The sequence below is a fragment of the Aythya marila genome (assembly GCF_965140915.1).
Source record: "Aythya marila genome assembly, chromosome: Z".
NCBI classification, from domain to species: domain Eukaryota; kingdom Metazoa; phylum Chordata; class Aves; order Anseriformes; family Anatidae; genus Aythya; species Aythya marila.
In genome coordinates, this window is record NC_139080.1 from 75,008,952 (window position 1) to 75,022,740 (window position 13,789).

Here is a 13,789-nt window from a genome sequence, read left to right on the forward strand (position 1 = left end):
AGGAGATGGGCCAGTGCAGGGTCTGGCTGGAGGTGAGGAAAAGCTTTTTCACCAACACGGGGCTTGGCCACTGAAACTGGCCTCCCAGGGAAGTGGTCATGGCAGCAAGGCTGCTATAGTTCACCAAATGTCTGGGAAGTGCTTTCAGACACGTGCTTTGGTTTTTGGGGGTCACCCAGAGCGCTGGGCTCTGAGGTCAGCCAGCGCTGGGCTCTGAGGTCAGCCGGCAACGGGCTCTGAGGTCAGCCGGCAACGGGCTGTGACCTCACGGGCCTCGCTGCTTATCTTGGGGCGCCGTCAGAGCCTGGCCCAGCCTGGCTCGTGCCTGGACTCCCGCTGAGCGTGTGTGCGAGGCTTGGAGTGCCGAGCAAGGATTTGTGGAGAGGAGTTGTTGGAGCTGTGCTGTGGGGCTGTTGTTGGGGCTGTTGGCAGCTGCTCTCAGTGCCCATCCCCACAGCCAGTGCCTGCGTTTCCCCGGCCCTGCCTGGCTCAGGCAGCCGGGGCTGTGCGCGGAGTGCTCGCAGCGGTGCAGGTGAGCTGTGCGGGGACACGTGCCCCGGGGCTGGCGTTGGGGTTTTGTCCTGCTGAGGGGCTGGGGCAGTGCCGCTGCCCGCTCCGGCACAGCCACTGAGCCTGGCCTCTCTCCTTCTTGCAGCACACAGCACCTGTGGCAGCGGCGCCAGCCAGGGGAAGCAGCTCCCCATCTGCAGCTCTCCCCAGCCCGCTGCAGCGAGCCGACGCCATGGCCAGTGAGGCCAAGGACGTCAGCTGCCCTGTGTGCCAGGGGGCCCCCAAGGAGCCCAGCTACACCCTCCCCTGTCTGCACCACTTCTGCTTCGGGTGCATCATGCGCTGGGCCAAGAGAAGCAGCACCTGCCCCCTCTGCAGGCAGCACATCACCTCCATCCGCTACTCCATCTGGGCGGAAGACGACTTCCTGGAGGTGCAGCTTGCCCCCGACGCAGAGGCCCAAGCTGACAGCCAGCAGGACGAGCAGGGGGCTGCAGAGCCGCTGCCCCAGCCTGCCGTGGGACGCCTCCTGCCCGAGGAATGGGCGGCCCTCTTCAGGGAGCACCTGGAAGTCCTCGGTCCGCTGCGCTCCTGGGTGCGACAGCAAGCCAGGGAGCTCTTCGACGCTGCCTGGTGGGACCAGGACATGCTGGAGGCCACCGTCATCGCTTGGCTGTGCCGCTGCGGGCTGCATGAGCAGGCCTTGGTGCAGGAGCTGCGGCCGTGGCTGCAGGGCCACACGCTGAGCTTTGTGCAGCGGCTCATCCCCATCATGCTGCAGACGTGCAGCGAGGAGTACCTGGAGCACGTGGGCTTCCTGGAACCGCGGCCTGCCAGCCAGCTCTACAACGGCCCTGAGCTGGACCTCCAGGGCTCCCAAGACACCTGGGAGCCAGAGCTCCAGGGCTCCCAAGACACCTGGGAGCCAGAGCTCCCGGGCTCCCAAGACACCTGGGAGCCAGAAGAGAGCCCTGAGGCCACCGCCAGCCCTGCTGCCTCCCCCCGGGACACTCCTGTCAGCATGCTGCTGTCCTCCAGCAGCCCGGAGGCTTCTGACCTCGAGGAGCTGCTCAGCACCTCCAGTGCCGCCCTACCTGGGGGGCCTGGCCACCCGCCCACCGCACCCATCCCCGCGGAGCAGGAGGAGCCCTTCTCCGAGCAGCTACAGGCGGCAGAAGAAGATGCCGTGGTGCCGGGCTGCAGCCACGAGCCCTCTCGTCCTGGCCAGGGCAGGGACAGCTCACGGGGGGGGCCCCGGCGGAGGAGGAAGAGGAGGGCCGACAGCAACCCGGACTCTCCCCAGCCCTGCAAGAGGCCCCCGCGCCTTTAGCAGGGCACATCTGGTTGTCATCCAAATAAAGAGTTGTCACCCTGCCACACACAGTGTCTTGGTCTTCTTCGTCCAATCACACAGTCCTACGGGCATAGAGATGTCGAGTGGCTCAGGTTGGAAGGGACCTTAAGGGTCACCTAGTTGCACTCCCCCTGCCATGGCCAGGGATGCCACTGTCATATATGGCATAGTAATTCGTGTCAAGAAGATGGTTGATATGAATGAAGAAGGGGGAGATGTGGGAGTGTGGCCATGGGGGTCAGCAAGCCCCATGCTTGGTGGGAACATGCGACTCTTAACGATGAGGCCATCAGGAATGAAAAAGAGGTTAGAGGGAATACAGAAGGGTGATTCAGGAGACTCCATGCAGTCTCGGGTTGCTTCTTCTCCAGCCATTAAGGCATGGATGTTGCTGGGTGTTTGCCGTTGTTAGATGCAAAGTTGTTTGACCAATGCAAAGTTGTTTTGGAAAAGGACTGCTGTGGGGAGAAGGGTTTAAGAGGGGAGCCTGTCCTCAAGATGAAAAAGGCAACCCGATGAAGTTAGGGCATCCATAGAGAGTGCCAATTGCGACTCCAACTGTGCACCGGCAGCAATACCGCACCAACCGAGAGTCCCTGATCCCTATCCATGTGTTAGCTCACCACCTGGAGAGTCAAGGAGTGATCAGCCAGACTTGATCCCCTTTTAATTGTCCTATATGGCCAGTGCGAAAGTCTAATGGCGAGTGGAGGTTAATGGTGGAATCGGGGCCTGAACGAAGTCCCGCCACCACTGAGTGCTGCCGTGCTGGACATGCTAGAACTTCAGTACGAACCAGAGTCAAAGGCAGCCAAGTGGTATGCTACAGTCAATATCGCTAATGCATTTTTCTCCGCCCCTCTGGCAGCAGCATGCAGGCCACAGTTTGGTTTCACTTGGCGGGGCATTCAGTATACTTGGAATCGACTGCCCCAGGGGTGGAAACGCAGCCCTACCATTTGCCACGGACTGATCCAGACGACACTGGAACAGGGGAACGCTCCTGAACATTTGCAGTACATCGATGATATCATTGTATGAGGTAACACAGCAGAGATTTTTGAGAAACGGAAGAAAATAATCCAAATTCCTCTGAAAGCTGGCTTTGCTATTAAACAGAGTAAGGTCAAGGGACCCACACAGGAAATCCGGTTCTTGGGGGTAAAATGGCAGGATGGACGTCGGCACATTCCGACGGATGTGATCAACAAAATAACAGCAATGTCTCCGCCAACTAGTAGAAAAGAAAGGCAAGCTTTCCTAGGTCTTGTGAGATTTTGGAGAATGCATGTGCCAGGTATAGTCAGCTTGTGAGTCCTCTATATCGAGTGACTTGGAAGAGGAACTCTTTTGAGTGAGGCCCCGGGCAACAAAAGGCCATTGAACAAGTCAAACAAGAAATAGCTCATGCAATAGTCCTTGGGCCCGTCCATACTGCGCCAGCTGTGTAAAACACACTTTACACTGCAGCTGGGGAGCATGGGCTCACCTGGAGCCTCTGGCAGAAAACCCCAGGAGAAACTCGAGGTCGACCTCTGGGGTTCTGGAGCCGGGGCTATCAAGGATCAGAAGCCAATTACACCCCAACTGAAAAGGAAATATTAACAGCATATGAGGGGATACGAGCCGCTTCAGAAGTTGTTGGTACAGAAGCACGACTCCTCTTGGCCCCACAGCTACCTGTGTTACTTTGGATGTTCAAAGGGAAAATCCCCACTACACACCATGCAACCGATGCTACGTGGAGTAAGAGGGTAGCGTTAATTACACAACGGGCTCAAACGGGGAAACCCAAGTGCCCGGGAATCCTGGAGGAGATCATGGACTGGCCAGAGGGCAGGGATTTCAGAGTGCTGACAGAAGCGGTAACTGGTGCTGAAGAAGCACCGGCATACAATGAGTTGCCAGAAGACAGCAAGCAGTAGGTGTTGTTCACTGACGGATCCTGCCGTGTGGTAGGGGGCCGTCTGTAGTGGAAAGCTGCTGTGTGGAGTCCCACACGACGAGGTTTGGAGGCCATGGAAGGGAAGTTGAGTTGAGTCAGTATGCAGAAATGAAGCTCTACAACTGGCCGTAGAAATTGCTGAAAGAGAGAATTGGCCAGCACTGTATCTCTACACTGACTCCTGGATGGTGGCAAATGCTCTGTGGGGTGGCTGCGGCAATGGAAACAGAACAAGTGGCAGCGCAGAGGTAAACCTATCTGGGCTGCTACCCTGTGGCAAGATAGTGCTGCCTGGCTAGGACACCTGGCTGCTAAGGTACGTCATGTAGATGCCCACATGGCCAAGAGTGGCGCTACTGAAGAACATCAGAACAACAAAGAAGTGGCTCGAGCTTTGAGAATGGAAGTGGCTCAGGTGGAGCTGGACTGGGGACGTAAGGGTGAGCTGTTTGTAGCTCGATGGGCCCATGAAACATCAGGACATCTAGGGAGGGATGCCACATCCAGATGGGCTCGTGATCGAGGGCTGGACCTGACCCTTGAGGCCATCACAGAGGTTACCCATCAGGGTGAGATGTGCGCTGCAGTCAAACGAGCCATGAGGGTAAAGTCTCCCTGGAACAGGGGGAGATGTCTTGGATTTCGGTGTGGTGAGGCCTGGCAGATTGACTACATGGCACCACTCCCACCAACCCGCCAAGGCAAACGGTCCATGCTTGCCATGGTAGAAGCAACTACTGGGGGGCTGGACACATATCCAGTAAAGCAGGCCACGGCCTGAAACACTAGCTTGGGCCTGGAAAGGCAAGTGCTGTGGCGACATGGTACACCAGAGAGAATTGAGTCCGACAATGGGAGTCACTTCCGAAACAATTTGGTCACCTCCTGGGCCAAGAGGCACGGCATTGAGTGGGTGGATCACATCCCTGATCACCCACGAGCCTCTGGGAAGGTTGAGAGCTACAATGGATGTTAAAATCTATGGTGCGAGCATTGGGTGCTGGGACGTGGAAACCTTGGGATAGAAATCCAGCAGAGGCCACTTGGCTAGTTAACAACAGGGCGTCTGACAGCCGTCCTGGTCCTGCCGAAACAAAACCCCTACACAGCGTGGGAGAAGCTCAAGTCCCCGTCGTGCATGTGGGGAAGTGGCTGGGGAAGGCGGTGAGGGTGGCCCCTGCCGTGGGAAAAGGCAACCCCAATCATGGGATTGTCTTCTCCCAATGCCCAGGGTGTACCTGGTGGGCAATGCAAAAAGATGGGGATATCAGGTGTGTGCCCGAAGGAGATTTAGCCTTGGGAGAAAATTAATCTGTAATCCGAGTTATGTGGTGTAGGAAGACGCTGCAGGATCAAGGACAGGTCAACTTTGCAGGGAACCGGGCAGTGCAACAGCGATGTGAGCTGAGCTGGGGCTGGTGTCAAGAAAAGCAACTTTGACTGCCCTGGGTGACCACTTTGACAGATGAAGCTGAACCCACCATGCTTTCATGTTTTTATGGACATTTTGGGGAAAGACCTGTGGAATGAAAAGAAGTACAGACGTATACATACTTTAATGGACAGAGAACAGTGGGTGATGAGAGAATCTACATACTAAACTGTGTGGGACCTGAGTGTGACACGAATGTTCTGGACTAAGGGGTGGAGGTTGTGTTGGGTCTGTCTGGGCTGGAGTCACCTTTCCCTGCAGCAGCCCACACAGTGCTGTGCTCTGCACTCAGAGCTGGAACAGCACTGGTGTCACTCCAGTGCAGTGTCTATTGCTGCACAGTGCTGGCACAGCATCAGGACTCCTTCCAAGCCCCCAGGAGCCAGCAGCCTGCGGGTGGGCAAGTGATGGGGAGGGGCCATCGCCAGGGCAGCTGCCCTAACCCAACCCAAGGGACATTCCAGAGCACCTGATGTCACACTCAGCAATGAAAGGGGGGCTCTCGTGGGGGAGGGGGCTGTTCCTCCTGAACAACCGCTACGCGTTTTGAGGCCCTGCTTCCCAGGACGTGGCCAAACATGGCTCGTTGATGGGAAGTAGAGAATATTTCTTTTTCCTTCTCTCTGTGCTTCTGCGCTACCTTATTGTTTCTTTGGTTTCTTTTTCTCCCCATTCCCATTCCCTTTCATTAACCCATCCTCCTCTCCAACCTCGAGCTCTTTGTGCTGTATTTTCTCCCCCAGTTTAAAAGCCACTCCTCTGTGTTCGCAAGAAGTGATATAATTTGAATTCCTACCTTACTTTTGAAATTATTTTCAAATAGCTTCAGCAGGGTCTGTGGGACACCAGAACACCCAAATCATTGCCATCTCCCCTGGGTGATTGATTTGTAGCACCCATGACATGAGTGTGAAGCACTGGATACAAAATTTGTGGAAAGGTTTAGGTGAAGTGGTCGGACTTAAGTGTTTCCCCCTGCTATTTGTAGAGATGCAGATATCTCTGAGGAAAGCAAACTCTTGGAGCTCAGGCAATTTCCCAGACAGACAGCTGATGCGATCTTTGTCTCCAAAGAGCTTTTCCCCATAAAAAGAAAGCGGTTTGTGCCTTTTGCAAGGCATTGGCTTCTAGCCAATGAGCTGGTGAATGCGGAGCAGGATACGCTAGTTGGGTTGGAAGCGACTGCAGAGGTTTCTGCTTGAAGCTCCTGGCCGAAGCCATCTTCAGGAGGCGATCAATGTGCCTGTTTCCATCCTGGTGTGCGTCCCGCTAGCCTGTTCCTTTTCATTCCTTCTTGCTACTTCTCTATGGATGCCCTAACTTCATCGGGTTGCCTTTTTCATCTTGAGGACAGGCTCCCCTCTTAAACCCTTCTCCCCACAGCAGTCCTTTTCCAAAACAACTTTGCATTGGTCAAACAACTTTGCATCTAACAACGGCAAACACCCAGCAACATCCATGCCTTAATGGCTGGAGAAGAAGCAACCCGAGACTGCATGGAGTCTCCTGAATCACCCTTCTGTATTCCCTCTAACCTCTTTTTCATTCCTGATGGCCTCATCGTTAAGAGTCGCATGTTCCCACCAAGCATGGGGCTTGCTGACCCCCATGGCCACACTCCCACATCTCCCCCTTCTTCATTCATATCAACCATCTTCTTGACACGAATTACTATGCCATATATGACAGTGGCATCCCTGGCCATGGCAGGGGGAGTGCAACTAGGTGACCCTTAAGGTCCCTTCCAACCTGAGCCACTCGACATCTCTATGCCCGTAGGACTGTGTGATTGGACGAAGAAGACCAAGACACTGTGTGTGGCAGGGTGACAACTCTTTATTTGGATGACAACCAGATGTGCCCTGCTAAAGGCGCGGGGGCCTCTTGCAGGGCTGGGGAGAGTCCGGGTTGCTGTCGGCCCTCCTCTTCCTCCTCCGCCGGGGCCCCCCCCGTGAGCTGTCCCTGCCCTGGCCAGGACGAGAGGGCTCGTGGCTGCAGCCCGGCACCACGGCATCTTCTTCTGCCGCCTGTAGCTGCTCGGAGAAGGGCTCCTCCTGCTCCGCGGGGATGGGTGCGGTGGGCGGGTGGCCAGGCCCCCCAGGTAGGGTGGCACTGGAGGTGCTGGGCAGCTCCTCGAGGTCAGAAGCCTCCGGGCTGCTGGAGGACAGCAGCATGCTGACAGGAGTGTCCCGGGGGGAGGCAGCAGGGCTGGCGGTGGCCTCAGGGCTCTCTTCTGGCTCCCAGGTGTCTTGGGAGCCCGGGAGCTCTGGCTCCCAGGTGTCTTGGGAGCCCTGGAGGTCCAGCTCAGGGCCGTTGTAGAGCTGGCTGGCAGGCCGCGGTTCCAGGAAGCCCACGTGCTCCAGGTACTCCTCGCTGCACGTCTGCAGCATGATGGAGATGAGGCGCTGCACAAAGCTCAGCGTGTGGCCCTGCAGCCACGGCCGCAGCTCCTGCACCAAGGCCTGCTCATGCAGCCCGCAGCGGCACAGCCAAGCGATGACGGTGGCCTCCAGCATGTCCTGGTCCCACCAGGCAGCGTCGAAGAGCTCCCTGGCTTGCTGTCGCACCCAGGAGCGCAGCGGACCGAGGACTTCCAGGTGCTCCCTGAAGAGGGCCGCCCATTCCTCGGGCAGGAGGCGTCCCACGGCAGGCTGGGGCAGCGGCTCTGCAGCCCCCTGCTCGTCCTGCTGGCTGTCAGCTTGGGCCTCTGCGTCGGGGGCAAGCTGCACCTCCAGGAAGTCGTCTTCCGCCCAGATGGAGTAGCGGATGGAGGTGATGTGCTGCCTGCAGAGGGGGCAGGTGCTGCTTCTCTTGGCCCAGCGCATGATGCACCCGAAGCAGAAGTGGTGCAGACAGGGGAGGGTGTAGCTGGGCTCCTTGGGGGCCCCCTGGCACACAGGGCAGCTGACGTCCTTGGCCTCACTGGCCATGGCGTCGGCTCGCTGCAGCGGGCTGGGGAGAGCTGCAGATGGGGAGCTGCTTCCCCTGGCTGGCGCCGCTGCCACAGGTGCTGTGTGCTGCAAGAAGGAGAGAGGCCAGGCTCAGTGGCTGTGCCGGAGCGGGCAGCGGCACTGCCCCGGCCCCTCAGCAGGACAAAACCCCAACGCCAGCCCCGGGGCACGTGTCCCCGCACAGCTCACCTGCACCGCTGCGAGCACTCCACGCACAGCCCCGGCTGCCTGAGCCAGGCAGGGCCGGGGAAACGCAGGCACTGGCTGTGGGGATGGGCACTGAGAGCAGCTGCCAACAGCCCCAAAGCACAGCTCCAACAACTCCTCTCCACAAATCCTTGCTCGGCACTCCAAGCCTCGCACACACGCTCAGCGGGAGTCCAGGCACGAGCCAGGCTGGGCCAGGCTCTGACGGCGCCCCAAGATAAGCAGCGAGGCCCGTGAGGTCACAGCCCGTTGCCGGCTGACCTCAGAGCCCGTTGCCGGCTGACCTCAGAGCCCAGCGCTGGCTGACCTCAGAGCCCAGCGCTCTGGGTGACCCCCAAAAACCAAAGCACGTGTCTGAAAGCACTTCCCAGACATTTGGTGAACTATAGCAGCCTTGCTGCCATGACCACTTCCCTGGGAGGCCAGTTTCAGTGGCCAAGCCCCGTGTTGGTGAAAAAGCTTTTCCTCACCTCCAGCCAGACCCTGCACTGGCCCATCTCCTTGCCATTCCCTCGAGTTTTGTCAGTGTCCCCAGAGAGCAGAGCTGAACAAACACGGCGACCTCATGTGCTCCTCATCCATCTTTCCCTCTAAATCCTTCACCGCTTCAAAGCCCTCCTTTGGACACTCTGCAGAGAGTTTTATGTCCTTCTGTTAGTGTGCTGCCCAAAAGTGCACACACGACAGGACTCGAGGCCATGCGGAAAGAGCGCAGAGCAGAGCACAGCAATCCCTGCCCCCGCCCGGCTGGCGATGCTGTGCTGGAGGCAGCCCAGGATGCGGTTCCCCTCCTGGCTGCCAGGGCCCGTGCTTGAATCACGTTCAACTTGCCATCGACCCGAACCCCCAGATCCCGCTCTGCAGGGCTGCGCTCCAGCCTCTCGTCCCCCGGACTCTCCGTACAGCCCCTTGTCATGTTGCCCCTTGCCAGGCGTGGAATGCCTCACTCGCTCTTGCTCAACCTCATATGCTTGGGGATTGCCCAGCTCTCTGATTTGTCAAGATCTCTCTGCAAAGCCTTCCTCCCCTTGATGGAGTCAGCCACTCCTTCCTGTTCCGCATCATGCCTAAATGGACTCCATCTGCCCTCAAGTCCTACATGCGAGTCAGTCAGGACAACCCTGAAGAGAACAGGCCCTAAAATGGAGGCCTGCGCAAGCCCCTACTGACTGGCCAGCAGCCCGATGCGACCCCATTTACAATTACCCTTGGAGCCCGACCCGTCAGCCCCTTGTTCCCCCATCGCATTATGCATTGCTCTAGCTGTGTGCTGCCCAATTTGTCCAGAAGGAGACCGTGAGAAACAGTATTGAAGCTGTGCTGAAATCCAAAGGGGTGCCATCAGCTGGCTTCCCTTGGGCAACCAGATGGTTGGCCACTTCATGAAAGGAAATCAGCGGGGGTGGGCAAGTGATGGGGAGGGGCCATCGCCAGGGCAGCTGCCCTAACCCAACCCAAGGGACATTCCAGAGCACCTGATGCCACACTCAGCAATAAAAAGGGGGCTCCCGTGGGGAAGGGGCTGTCCTCCTGAACAACCGCTGAACAAACTTGTTGAGGCCCTGCTTCCCAGGACGTGGCCGAACATGGCTCGTTGATGGGAAGTAGAGAATATTTCTTTTTCCTTCTCTCTGTGCTTCTGCACGGCCTTATTGTTTCTTTGGTTTCTTTTTCTCCCCATTCCCATTCCCTTTCATTAACCCATTCTCCTCTCCAACCTCGAGCTCTTTGTGCTGTATTTTCTCCCCCAATTTAAAAGCCACTCTTCTGTGCTCGCAAGAAGTGAAATAATTTGAATTCCTACCTTACTTTTGAAATTATTTTCAAATAGCTTCAGCAAGGTCTGTGGGACACCAGAACACCCAAATAATTGCTGGGATAACAGGGCCAGTAGCCTGGGATTAGAGGGCAGGGAAGCCAGGAAGCTGAGATTCCTCTCTGGGGAAGGGGACATTGACAAAGCAATTGGAAAAGGGGCACAAGTCCTCAGCCTCTGGAGGGGACTCCTGTGAGGTGTGAAGGAAACGTATCCCTTCAAGGAAGATGTTGTATGTTCACCATGTAAGGGGACCACCATGGAGAGGGGTATCCAGTATCTGAGGGAATTAGCTGTGCTGTTGCTGATTTATGATAACCTGGACAATGAACAGGTATCCGAAGATCCAGATGAAGTCAAGTGTACAAGACCCATGTGGCAGAAGTTAGCATGGAGCACACCATCATCATACGCCAGCTCATTGGCAGTAATGACCTGAAAAGACTGAGAGGAAACCACAGCGGATGAATTGACTAGACAACTCAGTATCTTAGTTTTTAGGAGAAAGCATCCCTCTGCTCAATAGAGAGTATATAGTGGGTAAACACCATGTGCCACCCTGTGGTTTTACCTGCATGATCATAGAGAGGACATGAGAAAATGGTGTGAGAATTCTGCTTTGACCCAAAAGACAAGGATACAAGAGTCTCAGACAAAAACAATTGCAAAAGGATGTTGTTCTGGGAAATTTTCTGCTCATTTCCAGCAGGCAGTCCCCCAGACACAGAAATTAATACTATGAGCAAGACTAGAGAGGCCCTGTCTCCAGCCAGGGGGAGGAAAAGGAAAATCGGGTTTATTGGCCTGTGTGGATGCAATGGCCTGGCACATCAGGCCCACAGAAGTACAAGGCTCTAGTGGACACCGGTGCACAGTGTACCCTAGTGCCATCAGGCAATAAAGGGGCAGAACCCATCTGTATTTCTGGAGTGACAGAGGGATCCCAACAGCTCAATGTATTGGAGGTTGAAGTGAGCCTGTCAAGTCAGACAATAAGACAGGGGGTGAGTGGCTTGGATGAGTGGCAGGAGCTGCTTCTGGGGGATGAGACTGGTAAGTGGGAGGTGAGCAATGACATTATGCATCGTTTGCTTTGTGTATTCTTTTATTATTATTATTATTATTATTATTATTATTTATTAATACTTATGTTCCTTTTCTGGAAACTCTCTTATTAAACTGTCTTTATCAGAACCTTTAAGCTCTTACTTTTTTTTTTCCTCTTCTCTCCCCTGTCCCACTAGCTGGGGGGGATGCTGGTGGTGGTGAGCAAATGTCTGTGTGGTGCTTTGCTGCCTGCTGTGATAAACCGCAACAGGCTCCCAAAGTATTTCTTCTGAGACAGACCCTTGCTCAGGCCCCAAGGCCAGAGACTCCTGGCACTTGATGGCTGCAAGATTCTTCCATCTAGGTGAGGAGGAAGCTGTGTGTTCTTCTAAGTGTTGGGACAGTCTCTCTGCGGCTGAAATGCAGGCCCGTACTGGGGCCGAGAGATTTTCTTCCTAGTTCTGAAGCTGGTTGGACACGGTATCCACAGTTGGCCCCATCCCCTCCTCCCAGTCCATTGCTGCCAGTGTGCTGGCATGCGATGAGGGTGCAGCCCGTCGAAACTTCCGCCACATGGATGCTGTGCACTGGACTTCACCAGGGTCTTTAGGTGTCTGGGCATTGTTCAAATCACTAGAAATCATCTCCAGCACAGCTAATTCCCGCCAGTGCTGGAGACCTTCATCCATAGTGGTCCACTTGCCTACTTGATATACAATATCTTCCTTGTGGAAGGGATCTTCCTTTCTTTCACAGCTGCCAGGAGTCGCCTCCAGAGGCTGCGAAGCTGTGCCTCTCTCCCAATTACTCTATCACTGAGCCTTTCTCTGGAGAGGGATCCCAGCTGCTTGGCTTCACTGCCTTGTAGCTGTTGGCTATTGGCCCCAGTGTCCCAGCACTGAAGCAGCCAGCTGAGGATGCTTCTACCAGTTTTCTTGGATTTTGCACTTGTTCAGCGGTGAAGTTAAGAACCATCGGAGGAGAAAACCATGACAGGTACCTGCCCATATCCCCCCACACACCTTGCCACCCACAACTACTTTGTCTCGGGACAGCTCCTTGGATGCTATTCTTAATAAATTGTTCGAACGTAGGGAGGAAGACAAACACTACAACTACTAATAGGAGGATAGCATCCAACCACGGGTATCCAAAATACTCAAAGGCTGCTGCAATTAGCCCACAGGGAGAGAAGAAGAAGGCACCACCCCGTGTAGTATTCACAAATTGACTGCAAGGAGGGAAAGAGAATCATAGAATCATAGAATATCCTGAGTTGGAAGGGACCCTCAAGGATCATCAAGTCCAACTCTTGGCACCGCACAGGTCTACCCAAAAGTTCAGACCATGTGACTAAGTGCACAGTCCAATCTCTTCTTAAATTCAGACAGGCTCGGTGCAGTGACCACTTCCCTGGGGAGCCTGTTCCAGTGTGCAACCACCCTCTCTGTGAAGAACCCCCTCCTGACGTCAAGCCTAAATTTCCCCTGCCTCAGCTTAACCCCGTTCCCGCGGGTCCTGTCACCGGTGTTAATGGAGGAAAGGTCTCCTGCCTCTCGACACCCCCTTACGAGGAAGTTGTAGACTGTGATGAGGTCTCCCCTCAGCCTCCTCTTCTCCAGGCTGAACAGGCCCAGTGACCTCAGCCGTTCCTCGTACGTCTTCCCCTCCAGGCCTTTCACCATCTTCGTAGCCCTCCTCTGGACACTCTCCAACAGTTTCATGTCCTTTTTATACTGTGGTGCCCAGAACTGCACACAGTACTCGAGGTGAGGCCGCACCAGCGCAGAGTAGAGCGGGACAATCACCTCCCTTGACCTACTAGCGATGCCATGCTTGATGCACCCCAGGACACGGTTGGCCCTCCTGCCTGCCAGGGCACACTGCTGGCTCATATTCAACTTGCTGTCTACCACGACCCCCAGATCCCTCTCTTCTAGGCTGCTCTCCAGCGTCTCATCGCCCAGTCTGTACGTGCAGCCAGGGTTTCCCCGTCCCAGGTGCAGGACCCGGCACTTGCTCTTATTGAACTTCATGCGGTTGGTGATCGCCCAGCTCTCCAACCTATCCAGATCCCTCTGCAAGGCCTTTCCACCCTCATTCGAGTCCGCAACTCCTCCAAGTTTGGTGTCATCAGCAAACTTGCTCAAAATACCTTCTATTCCTACATCCAGATCGTTTATAAAAATATTGAAAAGTACCGGCCCTAAAATGGAGCCTTGAGGGACCCCACTGGTGACCGCCCGCCAGCCTGACGCAGCCCCATTTACCATAACCCTTTGGGCCCTGCCCGTTAGCCAATTGCTCACCCATCGTATGATGTTTTTAGTTAGCTGTATGGCGGACATTTTGTCCAGTAGGATCCTATGGGAAACCGTGTCAAAAGCCTTGCTGAAGTCCAAAAAAATCACATCAGCTGGTTTCCCTTGGTCCACAATACGGGTGATCTTATCATAAAAGGAAATCAGGTTAGTTAGGCAGGACCTACCCTTCACAAACCCATGCTGGCTGGGACCAATGACTGCTT